This window comes from Ambystoma mexicanum, chromosome 7q, assembly GCF_040938575.1.
Source record: "Ambystoma mexicanum isolate Mex_15411 chromosome 7q, UKY_AmexF1_1, whole genome shotgun sequence".
NCBI classification, from domain to species: domain Eukaryota; kingdom Metazoa; phylum Chordata; class Amphibia; order Caudata; family Ambystomatidae; genus Ambystoma; species Ambystoma mexicanum.
In genome coordinates, this window is record NC_090941.1 from 550,223,771 (window position 1) to 550,241,422 (window position 17,652).

Below are 17,652 nucleotides of genomic sequence, written 5' to 3' on the forward strand. Positions count from 1 at the left end.
TCCCCTAGAGTTAAATGCAGCCATGGTGTGAGATGAATTGGCCATGCTCGAAGGAACAGATGACAAGGGCAGGCCATGGAGAACAGTGATTGCCATTGCCGAAGGGCATAGATTGACTGATGTCACTGACGAGGATATGTTTAGAGATGATCCATCAGAAGATGAAGTCATTTGCGAGATGACAATATTACATATTGGATCAGAATAAAGAAAAGAGAGATTCCCCAGTGAATGGCGATAGTGCGGCAGCACCAAACATTTTTTGATGAAGACTTGGAAAATGTGGCAACCTCTTTATGGACTACAGGCCCCTATGACATAGGCCTATTGAAAGGGATATGGGAGGTTAAGATTAAGCTGAAGTCAGGGGCAATTTTACCTTGAGCAAGACAGTGCCCAATGCTTGAGAGGTGGATGAGGGTATTTTTAAGACTATATCAGCCCTGATGGAACAAGGTATTTTAGTGACGTCAGAGCCACTGTGTAATACTGCAGTGTACCCTGTGAAAAAATCAAAGGGAGGGTTGTGGAAATTCATACAAGACATGAGACTGATTAACCAGATTGTAGAGGCAGTTTCTTTTAGTTCTGAATCCAGCAACAATATTGTGTAGTATCCCAACAGACGCACCAGTGATTGACTTGAAAAATGTGTTTTTCTCCATCCCGTTGCATAAGGACTCCCAAGACCTTACATCATTTACATTTCACCAAACTAAACTGAAGAGTACTTGTTTGCCCTAATGGTATTGTGAGTCTCCATCAATCTTTAATAGGGTCCTGCAGATGGACTTAGGTAATATTGATTTGAAAAGTGTTGTGCTGCAGTACGTAGGTGATATTTTGGTTTGTAGCATGACAGAAGATAAGTGCAGACAAGATTCTATTCAGTTAATGACTATCCTAGCAGACAAGGGATATCAAGTGGAGAATGAGTAGTTGCAATGTTATCAAGAAGAGGTGTTGTACAAAGATCAGTTAATCTCACCTGAGGGGAAGAGAGTCACACCTGAAAGAGCTAAGGCGATTATGAAAACAGCTAAACTGCACGCGATAAAAACAAATGCAGTAGTTTTTGGGATTATGCAACTATGTTAGAGCATGGGTTTTTGCAGGCTTTGAAGAAAGCACAAGTGAATAAGGAAAGAATAGAATGGACTGAGGAAATGCAGAAAGGGTTTGAAGAATTAAAGAAAGCAATTTGTACAGCTCCAGTTTTAGGAATTACCAACTATTATGAGGAAGTTTTTTGTTTTCACATAAGAATGGGACAGTCATGACAGCAGTGCTTACACAGAGAACTACATTGGGGTATCAACCCCTGGCATATTGCAGTGGGATTTTAGATTCAGTTATGAGAGGGCACTTTCCTTGCAAACAGTCACTGGCAGCAGCCGCATTCGCAATATAGAAATCTACTAGTATTTTGATAGGGTGTTCTATGACAATGTTTGTTGAGCATGCTTTGTTTGCCATTTTGGTGAAACCTAAGGGTACATTGACATCTGAGAGGACTTCAGCATAAGAGGTAGTTATATCGAATCCAGCAATCAAAATAGTTAGGTGTAAAATAGTGAACCCTGCCACGTTTGTAGCTGAGCCTGTGGCAGAATGTGAGCATGTGCATTATTGCGCTAACCATGAGGAGTTCTATAACGACATCCCACGCATAAAGAAAAATACACTAGTAGAGAGGAGATTTTCATTATTGACGGATCTTCAAAAATGTATCAAACTGATGGGAAAAGGCATTTAGGTGCAGCCGTAGTGAGGCATAGAGCAAACAAGGAATTTGAGGTTGTAGCAAGTGTAAGACTACATCTGACTTTTCAGCACAATCAGCAGAGTTGGTGGCGCTCATGGTCACGCTCGAAAAACACACTGGCCAGGAAGTAACGGTGTTCAGTGACTCTGGCTATGTGACATCAACCGTGCATATAGAAATAGCATGTTGGAAAAGGAGGGGCTACCTCCGAGCGGATGGCACGCCAGTGCAACATGCAGCATTATTGGATAGGCTAATTAAGGCACTACAAATCCCAGTAGCCATTGCAATAGTTAAATGCACAGCACATACTAGAAAACTGACTTTATCTCTCGCGGGAAAGAAGCCGCAGATGAAGAAGCCAAAAGGGTTGGATATTCACCAGATATTTCAAGTTTTGATACTCCAGATGTAGAGGAAAAAGTAGTCACAATTATGATTGTAAATGAAGGGTTGAATCATTTATCAAGAACACAGTTGACGATCAGAGAAGTGATTCCTCGACTGAACAGTCCTTTTCAGCATTTATATATTGACTATGTTGATATGCTGCAAGTATGTAGAAGAAACAGGTATATGATGGTCCTTGTACACACCCTGATGCCACTTGCGCAGCAAAGTTTTTAGTCAGAGAAGTCTTTCCCAGATGGGGATTATGTGAGGTGCGGAGATCTGATAATGGGCCCCATTTTGTTAATGAAGTATTTGAACAGATTAGCCTATTGCTTAGTATAAAACAAAATTTGTATTCTGCTTATCACCCACCAGTGAACAGTATTGTGAGAGACTCAACGGTCTCTTTAAAGAGAGATTTGCAAAATGTAATTGACATTGAAAAAGGGATGGCTATGTTGCCTGCCCCTTGCATTATATGCATTAAGGAATCAGCCTGGGTCGGACCACCACCTCACACCCCACGAGTTAGTGACAGAGAGGCGAATGAGAACACCTTTGTCTCCTCCAGCGAGGAGCATAAGTGATGCCCAGATTACTGCAGAAATGTTAGGAAATGAGTTAGGTGCTTATTTAAAATGTATGACCGCTACTATCTCTTTCATTTCAGAACAACTCAAGCACATGGGAGGTTGGTCTCAGGACACAGATGAAGACCATTCAGCAACCAGACTTCAAGAATTACTTCCTGTACCTAAATTATTTGCCAGAGATTCCATCCTAGTGCTTAACTTCACAAGGAAGTGGCACGAGCCCCGTTTTAGTGGTCCCTACATTGTTGAGAACATTACTCCTTCAGCAGTAACATTCCAAGATAGACGCGCCTGGATCCACTTAAGTGACATAAAGCCTTATGCTTGTGAGACCGACGTACCCCAACCATTGATTCAGAAGCAAGACAAGAAGAAGAATTTCAGCACATGCAGACTCGTTCGATGACGAGGAAGAAGGACGCTAAGGTTGCTGATTAAATAAAGGCAAGTGTGCTTCGGGCTGTGGCTCACCCCAAACACTCTTTATAGATATTATTGCAGGAGTGCAAAACTAAGTTCTTGAGTTACAGGAATCTTTGAATTGGACTTTAGAAAGTGTTGACGTTCTAAATATGCCAAATCTAAATATGCCAAATCTGGAGTTCGAGTTTGACGACTGGAAATGTGATCAGTTTCCAGATTCATTCCTCAATGAGTTTCTCTTTGGTTAATTCAGATGGACCTGTCAGATGTGGATGTCCATAGACTGTTTCTCACTGTCTTTGTTTACATAGTTCAGGCATATCCTGCTCTTGTCGGGTGTAGTACTAATAAGCATGTTTTTCTGCAAGATCCTAAAAATGTCCTTGAAATTAGGAGGCTGCTTATAGTGATTGTTGAACAGATTCTGCAGTTACCTGCTCATTTAACAAGGCTGCCTGATTAAAAAGGTTGTTTCCTTCCTTAAAGCAGTACACAGGCACAATGAGGAATGATGGGAGTGGTAGAGTTCGGAAAGTGAGCAAACTCAATGCCGTGTGGAGAATCATAAATGGTGGGGATTAATGTATTGGCGAATAATATATGCATGCTCAGCATTTATTATTGATTTTCTGATTTTGCTAATTAATACTACTTCATTGGTCCAAGCAAGGTAGAAGTCCCATCGGTTCTTCCCACTCCAGTGACTTATGCATATGTATCTATTACTGAAATGCCAAGGCCATTTGTGATTATCCCTACACCAGTGACACGTGTAAGGTCACCCATTTCTCTGACAAGTGTTGTTGCTATGATTCCCCCTCTAGGAAGCACCCTTATTGATGTACTTCATGAGCATTATGCACGCATCCTCCTTGCAAGAGGGAGACACAGTAGAAGCCCAGTAGAAGATGATTATGAGTTAAATAATTATCTAGACAGTATAGGACATTTGGGGAATAACATGTGGTATCATAACATGAAAAAGGTGGGAGAAAGGACACCTAAGGAGAGTTGCTATGTTTGTGCTCTCATACCTTATGCCATGGGGAATTCTATGATATTCATAGCTATCGAAGTAGCAGCCCAGAAAACTCACTGCCTGACGCACCTTGCACTCTGCCATATGAGAGGTCAATTCCAGGGTCGAACAGTATCCTTGGTATGGGTGACTGAGAAAACAGCTCCAGAAGAAGATGCTTATGTGCACGATTTGAAGACAAGAGAGGGATCCCATACCAGAGATCACATGATAAGAAACAAACAGCCTGGAATGAATGAGCAGGAATCCGATGGGAAATGAACAAAAAGAGAGGCCAGCTGCAAATCAAGGGAACAGTGCTTTCTCCAGACAGTTGGGAGGAAGGCCTGGTTATGTGCAGAGCAATAGCAATAACAGGACATTTTGAACCAGATATAGATACTGTGGGGAAGAAATGCAAACATCATTGGCCCGAAGATTGAAAAGTTGCTGATATGAGTTGATGACAAAGAAGGCCCATTTCAGATAGTGCCTCTGGCTAGTGCAGAGCTATGCTTCAACAACAATGGCACAAGAAAAGTTGGAGTGAATCAGCAATGTGGCCAAATTTTCCATGTACTGGAATGAAGGAAGGAACAGTAGTGATAATGGACCACTACTGGGTCTGCAGATCCTGAGCAAATACTAAGTTGCCCAAGGACTGGTGAGGGCTGTGTTCCACAGTGATTGTCCATGTTCCAGCATTGGTGATTCCAAAGAGTGACCTGAACATTGGGGAGTTCCCAAAAGCAAAAGCTCACCTAAGAAAGAGGAGATCAGTTGAATTTCTCAATCGAACAAGGAGGGAGAACAACTTTTCAGCTAAATCCATAGAAGCTTTCGATGCTATTCCGTATGAACATAGGTTGTTCAGTTAGACTTTGGCAGTATTCCTGACAATCTTCATGCCAGGCATTCAGATGATGGTGAATGCCGATTGGTTACTGATTACCAGATGGGAGCTCCTGTGGATGATCAACACTACCATAAAAGGTTTCAACGCTATCAAAGAAGAATTGAGAGCCATAAGACTGATGACCCTGCAGAATAGATATGACCTGGACATGATTACAGCTATGGATGGAGGTGTTTGTGACAAAATCGGACAATCATGTTGCACAGTCATACCCTCTCATGTTGACGAGATGGGACCTTGACAGAGGCCATAACGATGCTGACGAATCTGCACATCAAGATGGAAGACAGACTAGAAGATATTGCAGATGACAGCTGGTTTGCATCAATCTTCGCATGGGTTGCCATGGGTTGCACAATGAATGGCAAATATCTTAAAGTTCCTCGGAGCATTGTTGGTGATGATCATGTTTGGATTCTGTGTGATCAGAATAATAATAACACAGTGTAAGAAGACAGCAAAGAAAGCAGTAAGAAGAAGATCATGATCGATGTTGAGTCAGGGTTTGGACACAAAGAGCTTACAGATGAAGAAATCAGAAAGTATATAAAAGCAAGTATTCTAGCACCTGAGGGAATGAAGTTCCTGTATCCAAGAAACCACAAAAAGTATGTGGTAAGATGGATATACTGCAGCCCGAATGGACAATGTAGTCACATGATCTGGAGTGTCAAATCAGCAGGATCTCTAAAAGGAGTAATGAAGATATGGACTCCAAAGAAGCACTTTTTCAGACGATGATGTCTAGATGTGAAGACTGATGGGAGAGTGATGGATGAATCAACCAGAGGGGGGAGTGTAGAGGAGGAGTCAAATGGTTCTACCGGAAGTCCCGCCCCATTTTGCCTATATGTTGGAAACTGCAACATGCACGATACCAATAATGGTCCCTATACTGCGAAGAATCCTCGAAGCAAGGTATCCATTGAGAAAGCCCTATATGATGTACCCGCAGATAAATGACAGCCTCTTAAAGGAGGTTGTGGAAGAAGTTTGAAGATGAATGAAATAATAGATTGGTGACGTCACACAATGCATAAACGACACACCCAGAGATGCCAATGAAGAGAGTATATAGACCTTATATAATCTGATGGTGAAGTGAAGAATTGAGCAACATTTCATGTGCGGAATGAAGATTTCACGCACAAAGAGCACTGAAGAAAATGCAAGCTGTTTTATAATTGTACAGATGTTGAAACGCAAGTAATCATGAAGTCTGGCTATACATAGTGGATTGACTGCAGGCGATGCCGCCAATATATATATGTATATAGAATCTGGATGTTCCACATTGTGTTTTAGCAAACTAGGACCCCATGAACAGAAGGGCTAAAAGTGTGGCGCAGTAGAAGAAAATAGCTGATGATAAGGGAAGATTCGAGAAAGGTTGTCTGGCCCAGTGTCAAGGGTTGGGGCAGCCAAGAAACTGGTTATCTATTCAATAAGATACAATGAACGTGAGAAGTAAGGCAAGCTCCTGGTGAGGTGTAATGGATAAACACTAGAAGTGCCAGGTTTTATTCATTAATAGTGTTAAATACGAACGAAAGAGCTCAAACACGGTCTCCTGTCACATGGTCTAGATGAAAATAGACTTTGGGCAAGCTACACCGAGACTTGAAGATAAGACCATGCTCACACTCCCTTCTATTCTCAGGCACAGTGATACTTTGGAAGGCTGAGTTCAAAGACAATTCGAATGGAAGACAGCAGGAGTGATGATGGATGATGGACTAATTAGGTGGGAAGGCATGGTCACGTCCAACTCACAAGCACCTGGGGTACCGGCTTGCATGCTGCTAGCGAGTGGAATATTCCAGAAGGGTGCACGCGTGCCAACCAATCATAGAGGGCCACATAGCAAAGAGCCATATAGTTTGAAAGCCAATGAAACATCATGTATTTTATGACAGCGAAGATGACTTGCACTAGGGGTGGGCATAGCTGTCCAACTGACCTTAGCAACCCAATCACAATCCTATCCCCCATAGAAAGTATACCTAGATGTTTCCCTTAAGCCTATCACAGCTCCAAGTAGGTTTTCTTATTTTGCCACATAGTATGATGTCAGTGATGACGACTTTTTACTATATAAATGTAATTTTCATTGAAATGCTTTCAGAACTCTTGAGAGAGATTTGAGCGAATGTCCATGGATGTCCGTTGCACTCACCGTTTTAGACAATTGTAATTAAAGCCGTTATGTTTTGCCAACTTCCTGAGTCAGTCTTATTATTGGTGTAAGAGTAAAATCTGCATCCCCAACCATCACATATAGTGCTACCTCGCTGAAAGGGCCTCCGGGTTTACTCCATTCGGAAATACCTTCGTACTCGAGCCCTACGCTCCTCCACATCCAACTCCCTCAGGGTCTGTCACTTCTCCAATCAACGAGTTGGTGGTAGATCTCTTTCTTTAGCTGGGGTCTCCCTCTGGAACTGCATCCCTGCCTCTCTGAAACTTGAGGAGAACCATCTTCGGTTCTGGAAGTACCTAAAGACCTTCCCCTTTGCTTCTGCCTTCTCTCTTCCTCTCATCTGCTGATCTTGTCTGTTACTGCACTGGGCACCTGGCTACCCTCTGAATTTGGGCCCAGGTCCCTGCCCACCCAACTGCATACCTGCACTGCTGCCTGGCAACCCTTGCACTTGGGTCTGTATCTGCAACCCTACAGTCTGCTTACCTGCACTACTTTGTTGTTTGATCCAGTGTTCAGCTCTTTCCACTCCTCCCCTGCCCCTTGCACTTTCCCCGTTCCGTGCACAATCTCAATATCACTGGGTCTAGTAATATTGTTGTCTTGTCCCTACTTGTTCCCCTCGCTTGCCTCATCGCGCCTTGAAACACTTGTGTATGGGTGCTCTATAAATAAAATATCATCCCCACCTTACCTATGATGATGGTGAACACTGACGAGGGAAAACCACGGAGGGAGGCAGCAGAGGGAAGCCACCATACAGCAGCAGCTCACACTTCTTTGCAGCACACAGTCAGCAGCCTAACACCGGCGACGCGAGAAAGAGGTTTAGCAAAGTCTCCAGAAATGTACACACCATTCAGGAAAAAAGACCTTATTAATGAGGCTCCCGCCAGCTCACCAGCGATATTACGATTGAAAAGGCCCATTAGAAGGACCTTTGGAACAGGGACTAGAGTTCCTCAGTAACCTTCCATTTTCCTTGCCAGGGATGCTTCCAGAAAAAGGGGCCGGCTTAAAAGCCCTTTTTGAAGCCTCCCTAAACACTCCCCCTGCCATTCCCCCTTGAGCCAGCTAAGTGATTGGACAGGGTGAGTGGCCAAACCTGGAGGAGGTGGGGTATTTAAGGAGGTGTGTGTGAGTGTGTAAGTGAGGGTTAGTTGGGTGAGGACAGGAGACTGACAGAGACATCCAAGAGACCAGTGGGTGCAAGAGTGACTGGAGTGTGGAGGCTATTGTTAAGGATGAGGTCTGTGGAGTGTTTGTGTGAGAGAGTGGAGAGTGAGAGTACTAGAGATAGAGTATTAGTAGCGGCGGAGTTGGATAGTAGTAGGAATGGAGGTAGCAGTAGTAGTGGTTGGGAGTAAAGGTAATAGGTGCCTCGAGTAGCAAGGGAAGAATACAAGTGGTAGTCGGTAGTACAGGGATAAGCAGGGCACCATATCCATGGGTTCCATAGTAACAAGAAGGGTGTACAGAGCACATTATCCCTGAGAGTCCCTGAGGGTCGAACAGGGGCTAGTAGAGGGTGAGCGTGGCACCATATCCCCCGAGTTCCGTTACAGTGAGAGCGGTGTACAGGGCACCATATCCCTGAGTGTCTTGTAGCAGTAAATGTAATAGAGAGGTAGTGGTAGTTTGGAAATTGGAACAGTAGTAGAGCGAGAAGAGTGACAGTGACTGCGAGAGCTGAAGGGGATATTGACATTAAGGGAGATAGAAATTATAATGAGGTGAATAGCAAGAGGTGGAGAATTAGAGTGAGAGAAAGTAGGGAAAGGGAACAAAGGTAGAGGAGTGGAGGGCCAGTAACGTGGTGGGAGGAGAATAGAATTAAGGGATCAGTACAGGAAAGGGTCAAGTGTGAGACGTTGTGAAAGGAGTGTGCGTGATGCTGGGTGAAAGACGGTACCATTCCCTATTCCTGGACACTAACCAATGATAGGAGAGGGAACGCTAAAAGTTCCCTTGGGAGTCCTGTAGCTATTGTTTTAGGGCAAACAGCTAAAGTGTAGAGAAGAAGGAATACAGATAGGTGTTACTGATCTGTAGTGACTAACAGCCTGATAGGGAAGTCTGGGGCTGGGAGTTGGCTCCCAGGCCTGGAGAAGTTGAGAGAGGAAAAGGATAGCCCTAGAGCCAAACATTCCCAGTCCCTTAGACCCCAAAGAATCAAGGACAGAAGCAGCCATTCTGACCACTAACTTTTCAAATAAATACCATCAGCCCTTTCATAAGAGTCAGTGTGGTTATTTGTGAAGAGACACCTCATCACACTTATTTCAAAAGTATTGGACTGTGACTACTTCACTCACAAAGTATGTTTTTTTATTAATTTCAATGCCTTATAATTTAGAAGATGGTCCAAACAATATAAATTCAATTATTGCATTCATTCAACAAACCTATCTCTCTGTCTTTTACACAGGTGGCACAGATTTATGGCCTATCAAGCATTTACCTGGTGGATTCATTGAAGAGTGTGAGATTCCGCGTTCGACGAGTCATACCTGCTTGTGTGGTTTGAGGCATTTGTGATGAATTTCTTAGTGCCTCTGGACAATACAAGGAATTTATATTGACTGTACCTCAAGCAGGTCAGTATAATTTGTAAGTTGTATATACCAACAACCTTTAATTTAAAAACGTGCATTTTAATAACATATTTTACTTTCAATAAAAATATATTTTTTCTGATAATTTTGCATTTTTTTCTGATTATTTCATTTAGCATGTTCAATTTTGCTGTCAAATATCAAGTGTCTTCAAATTTTCAATGACAGCATACAAGGCAAAAATCTTAAATTTTAAATAAAAAATAATCTGTACTTGCATTAAAAGGGCGATTGCCAATCATATTCTTATCATTTATTCACATGTTACTGTTTGGCTTTAGGTAATCTACTTTACAATTGATTCTGTTTAAGAATAAAACACTGTTTCAATACGCGTTAACAATGATCACACTTTCCCAGTCATCTATATAAATAAGAATGTAAATGTTTGTTTGTTCAAAATCCTAAATCTCTGAAAGTTCTTCAATGATTGCTTTGAAATTTTGACACAACATTGCATTCAAATAAGTGCGTTTTTATATACCTACTATATATAGATGTCACACCTTTGACAGGTAAAAACATGCTTTTTCTGAAAAACAGTGCCATCTGTTGGACGTAAAAGCAACACATGCTATACTAAATATTTTACTGAAAAACAGCGCCATCTTTTGGACGTAAAAGCAACACACACTATACTAAACATTTTACGATTCCATTTCAATGTTTCTGATTTAGAATGGCTCAAATACGTGCTGAGGAAGCAGCAGAGCGACGTGCAGCCAGACTTCAGGATGCACTTTTGCGAACACAGCGATTGCGTTCTGCAGCTTCAGATCTGCTTCGTTCTCAACAGAATGAACACAACAGACTGAGAGTGGCTGAGAGACGTCAACGAGAAACAGCAGATCAGTGTCAAACACGACTCCGTGCTCAGCAATCACGCGATTACAATTGCCTTGCATCCCGGTACAACCCAGCTGATGATTATAGTTTCAGCTGGCATGTTCTCATCGGCACCATGAATGAAGTGTGTCCTTATAGCAAGGCTCTGAAATTTAATGGAGAAACGAAAGGAAAGTGTTGCGCCGCCAGGAAAATTAAACTGCCTCAACTTGGAGAACCACCAGAACCATTCAAAACTACCCACAAGCATTGTGAAATTAAGCATATTAGAAAATATTAAGCATATTTCCATTTAACCAGACTGAGCCACAGCAACGTGTGGCCGGGGACAGCTAGTAGTAAATAAAAGCAATGAGGTAATATGACAAGTGAATGAAAGTGATTGTCCAAGTCACCAACATTGTTACTGCCATCAATAATGTTTGAATATTGTCACTCTATCATAATCTATCCAAAAATGTATCCCTTATAAATGCACTTATTTATTTAATGCCTTTTCATTTGTGTAGTATGCTCATGACGTGTAGGTGTGAGTGGAATGTGATCTGTAGAATGTGATGGGTGGATGCATGGAATGTAAGTGTTTGAGTGAGTGCTGGAACTGAAATGCATGAGTGACTGTTAGAAGAAGAGCTGGCGTGAGGAGGATGCTCTGCTGGTAGGCAGATACATTGAGACTTCAATAAAAGTAAAAGTCTTACCTGATATAGCCTCTGTGTGGCTTCAAGTTGACGACGAGGAAGTAGGCAAAGAAGGGAAACAGCAAAAGGATCAATGTTCTTCATGCACGAGGCACCCCTTGTAGCCTGCAGCTTATTAATGTACTAAGTGGAGTTGCAAGATAAACAATGTAAACACACTATTGGGGATTTCAAAAATAAAATAAAATAAATAAAGCTGCCATTTTCCAATTACAAGTGTCCATACCAAATGTCCTTACTCTCACACCAGGACCGATGTCAGTGAGGCCATTACATTACTACCAAGCAAGAGACACAAGGTTTCATTTCCACCTCCTGTAATAACAAGAAGAAAAAGGGGAGTGCGCATTAGAGGCACATCCGTCATACCAAGCATCCTAGACACACACTTTCAGGATTGTGGCAGAATATTACTCAAACTTCTAGATGATGCAAAAAATTGGTCCCCCCTCTTCCCAATCCTGGAGATCCTCCTGTCCCATGGAAGCACTTGAAGAAATCATTTCAGCATTACACAGCAGCTGTATGCAGAACACATTTTTTTAAAAAAATATATTTTTATTGCCATTTCTTTAAACATTAACTTCGGGACTCAACATTGTCCCCAAACCCCCTTTCCCTCCCCCCTCCCTCCCAACCGGTGTTAGCGTCCTTGCAGATCCTTTGTGTCCCTTGTATGCTACAGATCTAAACATGTCCAGGATGCGGATGTTGTGTGGGCACCACTGTATCTTATAGTCACTTTGAAGGAATTCTATAACCTCTCCCCAGTCTGTAGCAAATCTTTGTCTGTCCCCTTGGAGATTATATGTGATTCTCTCCATTGTGATTCTCTCCATTGCTACATAGGTCCATATCCTGTGAAGCCATTCTTGTGTAGTTGGGGGGGACTTTTTTTTTCCAATTCTGGGCTATTGCCTACCACGCTGCTATTAGGAGCCCCATAAAGTTCCGCTTTTGCATCTTGGAGAGAGTCCTCTCTCCGGGGGCCCACATGCCACACATCCAGATCTCCTCTGCTAGATTTGCCGTTCCCTCGAACATTTCTTGCATTTGCGTTTTCACTTCCGCCCAAAATGGTTGTAGTTCTCCACAGTCCCACCAGATGTGTCTCCACGTGCCTGTGGTGTCGCACCCCCTCCAGCAGTTCCCTTGAACTGTGGGGAACATTTTGTGAAGTCTTTCTGGTGTATAGTGCCATTGCACCATCACTTTGGTCCATGCTTCCCTTGTTTGAATTGCCCGGGTCCACTTGGGGATTATTTGCCACAGATATATCCACTGCTTCCTCGTGATTTGTTTTCCCAATGTGGTTTCCCATTTTTTCATGTATAGCCATGTAATATTTTCTTCTTGAGCGTTTATAAATTTGTAGAGGGTTGATACAAACTTCTTTTCTCCAGTTTGGGTCAGTATGTATATGTGGGACACATTTTACTGCGGAAAGGAAGAAGACAATATTGATAGAACACCAGGACAAGAATAATTTGATGACTTACTTGAACTGCGTGATGAAGAGGCTTGAGGACTCAATGAATACGAGAAATGTATTTTGAAATTGGATAAGCACCATGAAACAAAACTCAGCATTATATTAGAATGCTATAAGATTGGGAAGCTAACACAAAAAAAGAAGAGACTGTTGAATCATTCATCACAGCACTTGCAGGTTTGGCAAGAACATGTCATTTTGGCGAGCAAACCGATGAATGCTCACAGGACCAATGTGTGTTGGAATGCTGGGATGGTAAGATCAGAGAACGATTATGGGAGAAGGGAGATGTCTTACAAATTGCCAAGGAATTAAAACATACCACTAAGGGTGTAAAGGTCTTGGAAAAGAAAGTACAACAGACCAGAGTGACAGCAAGCATGACAGATAATGTCGCAGCTGTCTCAAACAACAGACAAGAAGTCAAACCCAAGACAATTTTGACTGCACAAAAGCAGTCAAAAACACCTTCTCAGAAACGTTGTTATAGATGTGATGCTACAGGACACCTTGCCAACAGCACCTCGTGTCCAGCCAGAGAGGCAAAGTGTACCAGATGCAAATGCGAGGGCCATCTGACGAAATGTTGTAGACCCCACACCATCAACATGATTGAAGAATGGCATGAGAACAGTGGGGAAGTTGTTTTCGCAGTCGGTGATGAAGAAGAAGGGCCTAAAGATCTAGTTTCCATCAGTAGATGTCAAGTCAAAGTGATGATTGACTCTGGAGCCAAATATACTCTGCTTCCCAAGAAAGTGTTTGATTAGGTTTTTCCTGAGACATCATTAAATAAAGTTGAAATGAAGCCACAAGCGTATGGAGGTGTTATGCTCACCTGGTATCCACGTGGACACCAACCAGCCCTGGTTGGATGATTTGCACTCTCGAACCCTCTCCCGGTCCCTTGGTAAGGCCTCTGGTTAAAGATGGGTCTTAATATTGTAAAAGGTGGATTCTCCGTCCTGCTCCTCGTGGCAGGGGCGCGTAGATGTGGGGGGGGGGGCGAGCAGCGACCAAGTTACTTCACTGGTGCAAGCCCCCCTGTGGGAATCCAGGCCTGCTGTGACTCCGTAGGTTTGCTGCTTTACAGTCTTTATATGCAGTCTTATGTTCCTCTTAGTTTGAATAATAGTGTCTTGCTTCTTTCGTTTTAGGTATGGAAAGGTATTTTGGTGTTGTCATGCAGTTTGAAGATGAGCATGGAATGGGCCGGCAAAAGCGCGGTGTGCGCGATGCTGTCCAGTGAGTAATGCACGATGTGCAGCGCTGTTTCGCCTTTTATATTGCTAACCTGTGTCTTTTCTCTCCTTGCAGGTTGCAATGTTCCTCGCCGAGCGCCGTAATGTTCCAGCAATGATACTGACGAGGAGATGACTAACCAGGTAAGAATTGTGTGGCTTTCTTCATTTGGGAGGAAACGTGAGTAAACGCTTACTAATGCTGTCTTTCTTTCTCCTCTTCCTCTTTCCAGGTTATGGTATTCCAGGATGCATGCAGTGCCGGATGATGGAGTTCGTACTTCAGGTGAGTGGAACTGAAGTCAGCGATGGATTGAAGACAGGATACTGTTCCATTTAAGTTTTGTAGTGTTCTTTCTCTCTCTGCAGTTCCTTGGTTTCAGGTAAACTGGCATCAAAGAACTGGACACAGTGAGCTTCACGCTGCCCACAGGAGAATAACGCAAAGCATGTTCTGCTGTTTGGGTGCGGTTTAAATAGTCTCAGGTAAAGTAGTCCAGGTAAAATAGTCCCAGGCCTGCCACATGCAAAGTAGTCCATGTAAAGTAGTCCCAGGCCTGCCACACCCAAAAGACGAGACCGCATAGCTCAGTTCCTTGTAACTGAGCTATGTGTCTGCCTCCATGTTGGCTGAACCCCCCCCCCCAAAGTTAAATAATCCCAAGTAAATAGTCCCATTCTAAAGTTGGTCTTCATGATGGTTATGAGCTGACTCCAAGAGAGTCTTGGATGAGGTTTTAAGGCCTTTGACCTGGCCCTAACGGGAAGGCTGACTTGCCAGTGAAGGCCAGGGGCAAGGGTCATGACAGGAGGTGCCAACATTAATGTGCTTGGGTGGTTCAAAGGAGACTTTCTGTTTAAAGGTAGATCAGCATCAGGAAAAGTATATGCTACTGAGAAAGGGAGTGAGCTATTACTAATTGGCTAAAACAGAAAAAGTTGAGCATCAAACTGAACCCCAATGATGAGGAATGTGTGCTCCATTTAGAGGCTACACAGAAGACTCTTTTCTGGTAGTATAGGATGCCTATTGTGCCTAAAATATGATTGGTGTGAGGATCAAAACCTATTGTACATGAAGTAAGATCTATTCCCATGACCCTAAGAGTTCAAGTAAAGAGCAAGATGGTACAAAAGGATTGAGCCGTCGGAATGGATGTCACCTCTCATGGTTGACACCTCTCACTCAATAGCAAGTTGATATTGAGTGTGTGTGATGCTGGAAAAGCATTGTAGAGACAGGGCCTCCATGTCCTTGTCCTGTAGTCCTTTTATCATGTTTGACTGGCTGGAGCCTTCCCAATGACTGTATGTTGCGGGTACACCCTAGGGATTGGACCTGGGTGAATGGAGTGTATGACCAAAATACATTTCATGTTATAGGTGTCTGGTTCCTGGTATGTGACACAAAGACAGAGACAACCCTGCCTGAAACTGGTATGAATGCAGTGTGGAGGTCTAAATGGCTGGGTACTTGTCCCAATCCACACTCCTTATTGTGAGTGTCTGGATGGAGAAGAATGGCCTGAATGCACTGTGAGCCTGATTGGCTGGCTGCCTGCCCGAATGCCCTTGTGAATGATTGGTTGCCTGAGTGTGACCCAGCGGAATGAATGAGAAACCGAACAGTATATCTGGGGATCTCTCACTGATGGAAATCGTTCAGAAGCTGAAGTCAAAACTTTATGCTTACTTTCAAAGCCGAGCCGGAAGAAGAAGGTTAACTGGTGTTTCCCTTAATCGCAATCTGAAAGCTCCTGTGCCGTCAAGAAACTGATCCAAGAGAGGACATGGCTAGGAGACCTCTTCCAGAGCTACGATGGACCATCATGCACCAGCTAACCTTCACCAAGGCTCCCTGAAAGTCAGTCATCAAAAAGGTTGCCGACCGAGGATGTGGACCGTCGAGGAATCTCGTAGCCCAGCACCCGGACATCGAGGCCATCGAAGTCCATTATCATCAACCAGGGTTCGGAGGATCGCATTAACTGCTGGCGTCCTGTCAAAGCCGCATTGCCCCGAAGCGGGGACAGCTTGATGCTGTGCCACCGACGACCGGAGCAGCAACGCTTCATTGCCTAAGATATTTGAATCAAGGACTCCCTTGCCCATCACCATCGACCACTTTGTCCCACGGGAGAAAGTCAAGCTCGCCAATGAACCGAGGAGAATCTGCCGGTGGGTTTCCCACCACCCGAAGTCTTCAAAGATGCCGACGAAGATCCGAAAGCCAGCTGTGGTCAAGACCCGAGGACCCGACGCCCTTGCTGGACCTACGTTCTTCATTGACTCTTTGCGGCAACAAACTATCATCGTTGAGGTGCACTGCATGCCTCATCTTCGCAGGACGTCCACAACCGATCATCGACGTGCACCGCCAGGACCGATGCTGCTGCCTCAATGTCATTATTCGCCCCTTTTCTTTGAGGGATCTCAATGATCCGTGGCTCCTGCCTTAAAGGGAGTTCACTCAAGAGGGATCCGTCGAAGACCCGACATCAAACTCTGCTAAACCAGGTGCATTGGGGTAGTTAAACATTTGTAGAAGGAAATAAGACTATGCTAAACAAAATATGGACAGGGCTTGTTTAATATATCATATTTACAGGTTGCCGAGGTGGGGGGATCCTCTCACAGAACTGTGCCTCTTGGTAGGGGCCAAGTATTCTGCCAATTGTTTAACCATTTGTTTTCCTTCCAAAAGTCTATGAGTGCTACCTTTGCTATTGATTTGTATGCCATTTGAAACCGTCAGCAGTGGGTGCATTTTAATGGAGTCAAAGAGTAATTGTGGTACCACATGGAAATTGTACATTCATCATTGTAGTAGTAACTGAGCAGAAAGTGTGTTATTGTATGTGCATATAACTTGAACCTTATTTATATAAAGAACTGTGTTATCACTAACATAGTGTGTGGACATTCCTTTGTTGGGGCTTGTGACTGCGCTGTACTTAATAACTAGACCGCATCACCTCCTGAGAGCTTAAGCCTTGATTGCTCACCCATGTTTACCAAATAGAGAATCTTGGCTGGGATGCTCTGTGCTTCTACTCTGACACATAGAGGGTAGGAGTACAGATACCCCCCTCCAGTCTTTACACTGGTGGCAGCTGTGAGATGCTAACGTTTTTAAGAATCAGTGTGTAACCTTGCCACTCACAAAATATCCACACTTTGTGAATTTGAGGTTTAGTTTTGTACTAGATAACTACATTACAAGCAATTGAATCTATTGCAAATGGTTTATTGACTAGGATGAGCTTAGAGGCTCTCCAGAGTGCTTGTGGAACAAGGGAGTTAGACTTTGAGGATAAGTCTAGGTTTGAGCTGATAGCTGCCCTGGTCCAGACTGATGGTGATGCTCTTGATGAAGGAGGGGGGGTGCAACCATTGAGCCCCCTGCCCCTTGGGTCGTTAGTGAATCTGTTTATGGGAGTGTCACCACT